We start from the raw sequence: 6,392 nt of genomic DNA on the forward strand, positions 1-6,392 counted from the left end.
AAATAAGTAATGATGTTATGAATGAGTATTTACTTTTAAAAATTTATAAAAAGATCTTAATTTTTTTTAATTTTATTTTTGGTAAAAGACATTGATTTCAGATTTTTTTGATTTATCGATTGTGAAGCATCTTTCAAATCCTAGTGAAAAGGTAGAGAATGAGAAGATGGGATATGTCTTGGTTCTACATTGAACAAACGATGGATATTATAGATCATTGTCGTTTTTTTTTAAGTTTTGGATTGAATTTCATGAATTTTAAAAATATTTTAAGAAAGTTTAAATTGACAGAGTGATAGAGAACTATTCGTCAATGTCTTATGTGTTGAAAAAAGTGTGATTAACAGTTTGAATACCGACGTGACATAAAAATGAAATTTTAAAAATTCATTTCTATGGAGAAGAGAAGAAAAAGTAAAATAAAAAGAAACGAAAAAAATGATATAACCAATTAGTGGTTTCTATCAGGACAGACGCGATGTTAGGAGGTGAACTTCTAAAATTTTAGGTGAGATAAATTTATAAAATTTTAGTGACGAAAACATAATTTTAATAAAAAATACATTAAAAATCTAAGTAAAATACATTCAATGTCGGCACAAAATCGTTCATTTCATTACCTTTTTACTTTAATATTAGAATAATAAAAAATGAATAATTAAAAAAAATTATAATTAAATTAAAAGAATTAAAATTTAATGCTCAAGATAAATTATGATCTAAGATTTAGTGAAAAAATTTATAGTTTATCTAAATAAAAGATATTATTACACAATGTAAAACTAAAAGTATTTTACACAAATTTAGGATGTTGAAAGAATAAAAATAGATTATAAGATTAACAGCAGAAAATGAGAAGTCACTTAAAAAAAACAATGAGTTAATTCCAACCATTATTTTTTAATTATTCAACAATCTTAAATATATGTAAAACTAAAAAAATATTACATCGCATAATTGAAACTTAAACCTATATACATCACCACTTATCCAAATACACAATTAATGAATCATAACTAAATACAATATAAATCCACATACATTTCTTTCCTTCTCCCTGCAATGAGACGAATCTTGCTGTGTTATTACACAGTACTCAAAGACACAATCTGGCGAGTTCTTTTACATTTCTTAGATTTTCCTAACCAGATAACAACATGTAAAGATGAAAGAGTGAGTGATATTAAACTCAAACTAAACAAGTAGAAAGGAAAAATGTTACTATATTACTCTTTGCTTTCCTTTTCTGCTGCTAAGCATGCAAGGGCAATATATATATATATATATATATAATATTATTGAATACACCAAGCAAAGTATGAAACCTTGACTGACAGGACCACAACTGAAACACTTTTACAGCAAGTGAAGAAAGAAACATTCAAAAGAAAAGAAATGGAGATTCATCTTCTTTCTCCTTGGTTTTCTAGGTATGCATGAGAAACTTCCATCTTCTGTTTCTATGCTGGATCAATTGAACATATATATATGTCAAACATCATATAGGTTTCAGGAGATTTCATGGTCTTTTCTGCTTGATGGAATTGTTGGTTTTGTCGGATAAGAGTTTAGAAATCAAGAACATTTCTGTTTCAGATACCGAGCTCATGTTTATGGATCATTGGCTTGGAGATTTTTGCTGCACGGCTCTCTTAAGACCTCCATGGAAGCTTCAAAGTGTATATCTATAGATCTGATGCTTCAATGAAATAAGATTAGAAATAGAAAAATAAATTCAATGGACAAAATCAGTGTCATATCAACCTTTAGGTTTTGTTTGACCGCAAAAGTACAGGCCAAGTACGCCCATAACAATGAAAGAGTTGATACAAAGTACTCCAAAATAGATTTTATGTTGGGCGGTAAATTCATGCAAACTAAACACAAAAATCATTGCATGCATAAAATTGTAAATAGAAAAAGAGAGAAAGAGAGAGAAGTGGATGACAGATAGAGAGTGAGCACTCAGAGCTTCAAGCATGAAAAATGGCGAAAGCATGCAAGAAAGCACCCTGGGTGCTCACTCTCTTCTGTCATCTCCCTTACCCTAAAACCCCCATCAAAACAGCTTGTTGAAGCTGGAATCAAATACCCAGAAATGTTTGAAAACCAGACTAGTGAAACATGTCTAGTTTTTGGTTTGGTGTGGGAAGCAGTGGAGAATGACAGAGGGGCTTTATATAGAAGGGAAAGGAGAGTGGTTTTGGAATAAAATGTGGGATATATTATTTTATTGGTCACTCCCTAATATTTTAATCCCGTTATTCAGACTTTGAAGATAAAGAAGTCTAAAGACTATCTCTCTTTTGATCAACCCCAGAAGTCCATACAAATCTAGCCAAGACATACCACATTTATTCAAACTATACCCTTTAGTCTTTACCAATTGCACCCCAAAAACTCTCTCTTATCTATTTTCAAGTTGTTCTGATGAAATGAATCTGCTCTTCCCATGTCAAATGGCTTGGTCAAGAAAATCCCCCACCCCCCGAATATATACACTGGAAATTCATCATGATATTAATATCAAAAGCTTTTGAATGTCATGTTTTTTTTTCTTGTTCTAAGACCTTTGGAAAGATGAAATTTGTTAAATATGGAGGCTGCTAAGGTAAAGAGCAGCCAACCATAACCAAAGTAAAAGTGGATTGCATGTTACACATCCAAAAATAAAGCATAAGCAGCCACATTATTTTTAAACCCTCGTAGGCTGGCTGTCGCCAACAAAAATCCATATATTTAAAAATGAAATTTTTGTACGTTGAAACCTAAAACCTTAGCTCACTCATGTTGGGATTTATATCCCATTACTCTTTTCCAATAATATGGGAAAAACAATATATATATATATATATATAATCATTCAATTTCATGTCCGTTTCTTTCCAATGCACTTGGGATTTGGTTTAGTAGAACAAAAACGTTAGTTTCCTTGCATTCTATTGCTAGGGTTTTGTTGTGGAAGGAATCTTATGAGATGTTGTAAAGTAGGACTCATAGAATAAAAAATAAAAGTTGTCTTAGAACTCTTAAAAGAGAAGTTGGGTTTGAGTAAGTCAATTTTTATTAAAACCCTAAAAATATATTCAAGCCTCTTTAACCAGATCTAAAAGTTTCACTCTTTTCTGTAAATAATAATACAATGTTTAAGGGTTGAAGATGATAGATTATTAACATCGCATGGCACAGTGATTTTCCATCCATTATCTTGACTGGACCTCGAACAGCTGGTCTGGCCTGGTCCCCTACCCTTTGCCGGTTTAGCTTTGGAAAAGGAGAAGAGTTGTTTAATATAATGAAAGGGAGCATCAGCCAGTGAGTGCTTAACAACAACCTCATATGAACGCATGAAAAACGCAAAAGCACCCCCATACGGCGCTTAAAGTATATATGCTTTTGATTAATTAAATGATAAAAAAAATGATGTCAGACATCATTTTGACAAATGTAAAATCCGGACAATGCTACATTCCCTCAATCAATCTCCCTTTAGCATCCATTTGATACTTGCGTAAAGTACCCTACAAGCTTCTCTTCTTTTATTTCACCAAATCCATGCATGCTTCCTGTTTCCTCTAACTATTCATTCTAACTACTTTCTTGATCAACATCACAATCATACTATAACTAACGTAAATAATACTTCTTTCGGTATTCAATATTCATTGTAATTTAATTTAATTTAAAATTAGAGGTTGCTTAAATCATCAAAGTAAAATATTTTTGTTCTCATTTATTCTATTTAAGGGTGATAATTTGGTTTGAATTTAATGGATTATGTTTCGATCTAATTTTATAGGGTAACTTCTTTTATAAAAACAATAAAGTTTGGATCAAGTCGGATTTTATAAAATGTGAGATTAAGTCGGATTGAGTTTAGGTTTACCCTGAAAAATCTTCAGCTCAAATCGACTCGAGATAATAATATAATTTTATTCTATATATTTAAGAGTAATTGCCATGATATATCTTTCTATAATTTCTTTCCTAGTAGATCACTTTTTTACGAACAAAAATAAGTTTTTTTTAAAAAAACATGTCAAATCAATTCGTGTTGGATACATATTTTTACCTCAAAATACAGGTTTGTTTCGAGTCGAATGAGATCTCTCTAAACTTAAGTCGAGTTGTACTCAGATAGAGGAGATATACTTTTCGAATAAGATCGGATGACTTAAGATCTATCTAACCTAGCTCGTTTCCATCTCTAATAATCAGACTTGAATAAAAATCAAGATTTATAATAAATTTAGGGTTTTATATGTTATATGCATCACATTTTTTCTATGAGTGGTATCTTTGGTATTAAAAAAGTTACCTAATGGAACTGCTTTAGTTATTTGTTGTACTAAGAATAATGAAACAAGGTGGGCATAGAACAAAATGAATTATAAAATTTTCCCATTATGGAAGTGGGTATTTCTTAATTATGGCTCTGAACTTTCCCTTTCAAGAGTGGAATATATGGACATTCCCCCATTTCTCCAGCACCATCGGCAGCTTTCAAATCTATGGCATAATTACATTAAATATCCTCAAACTATGACACATTCTACATTACTCACAAAATTTTAAATCATTCTAATTGAACCCTAAGAATATCGGTATGATATCAATCATTCTTTTGTTAGCGTAATCATCAGTTTAGACATTAAATAACAATACAAATCTAACACAGAGGTCAATTTAAACAAGTTGAACGTTTAAAGTAGACTAATTTCATAGATTCATATTGAATTTAAGTAAATATTTAACACTCGAAACGACATTAAAACTCACAAAACAATCAATTTAAGAACTCAATTACAATATTTTAAAGTAAGCATCATATATCATCATCTTGTGTTACAAACAGTAAAGGCAGGTGAGAATTGTATGTAGCTTTTGGACAAGTAGGTGTTGCTGCAGATAGGGTTTACCTTTATATTTGCTGGGTGAGACCCAGCCATGTGCCTTTGATGGTGGAAGTCCACTTCAAGCTAAAAAACAAAGTCGAAAATTGCATTCAAAAGCAGTTTATCAGTAAAGGGCATTAGATTTTTGAGAATCCATTTTTGCTTCTTTTCTTGAATGCTGTCCAATCAATAATCAACTCGCTCTCTCTATCTATAATTACCCATTTAGATTATTCCCTTTCTTTTTCTTCTTGGTCACACGTCTTAAAGGTGTGTTAGAAGGAGGGTTTCAATATAATCTTCTACAGGTAACAAACATTATATATAGACTTATATCAAATATATATTATCGATTGATCATATGATATTATACTATAAAAATTTAAAATTAAATTTATCTATACATTAAATATTAACTTTATATACATGGTATGGCAGTATCTACCATTGTTAATACATGTAACACATATCCGAATAAGAATTGTATAAATAAATGTAAACGTAATTAAAATTTCAGAGTAACTTACATGAGAATTGTAGAGAGTAAAATATTTTATCTCTGTATTGTATAATTTATATAATCCATATATGATATAAAAGATAGATTTATAGTATATAGCAATTAAAATTGATAGGCATCCCTCAATCGCTACGTTGTAGAAGTTCTGGGTGTCGGCAAATCATAGTTGACAACCAACGAGACCCACAGCACAGTATCGATCCCTTGAGCCAACAGATCGGTGGTGATCAGCACCGAGAACATCCCGGCCGAAACTTGCTCATGATGGTAGCCCTAGTGTTCTGGTCAATGTCTCCATGGGCGTGTGATCATGGCTCTGCATTTGATCGGCGAGCCAATCAACTTTGCGTTTGGTGTTAACAAATATCACACTCCGAGTAATGGTTACAGTTTCGATCCATCTTTGCTCCATGCCATGCAACTACAGCTTCACGTATACATGTTAACTAACATATACAGAATCACATAGTTACAATATACCCACAATGATGTCATGACTATATGCCACCTAGATCAATTCAATGAAAAAAAAAATAAACCAAGTAAGCAGAAGAACTATATAGAGAGATATAAAACCTAGCTAGATTCATACTCCCTTCACTGATTCACTAGTAAACACCTCAGTTAGCTTTAGTTTATATGCAGTCAATAAGAATTAAGACCCTGTATGTTATTTATGTATAGGGTTAACATATGAGACTTAAACCGAAATAATGATGAAAACTGGAAATAATTGTCTTTTAATTGAACTGTTCTTTGTAATGATGAGTGGTAAGAAGAACTATACATCAACCTTTTACAGTTAGTACAAAGTAACTATGTTGGGTATATTCTGTGGTAAATTCATGCTAATTAAACACAAGAATCATTACGTACAGGTTCATGCATGCAGAAAATTGTAAATAAATGAAGAGAGAAAGAGAGAGAAGTGGATGACAGATAGAGAGTGAGCACTCAAAGCTTCAAGCATGAAAGAT

Source organism: Hibiscus syriacus, unplaced genomic scaffold (assembly GCF_006381635.1).
Source record: "Hibiscus syriacus cultivar Baekdansim isolate YM2019G1 unplaced genomic scaffold, ASM638163v2 tig00116975_pilon, whole genome shotgun sequence".
Taxonomy (NCBI): domain Eukaryota; kingdom Viridiplantae; phylum Streptophyta; class Magnoliopsida; order Malvales; family Malvaceae; genus Hibiscus; species Hibiscus syriacus.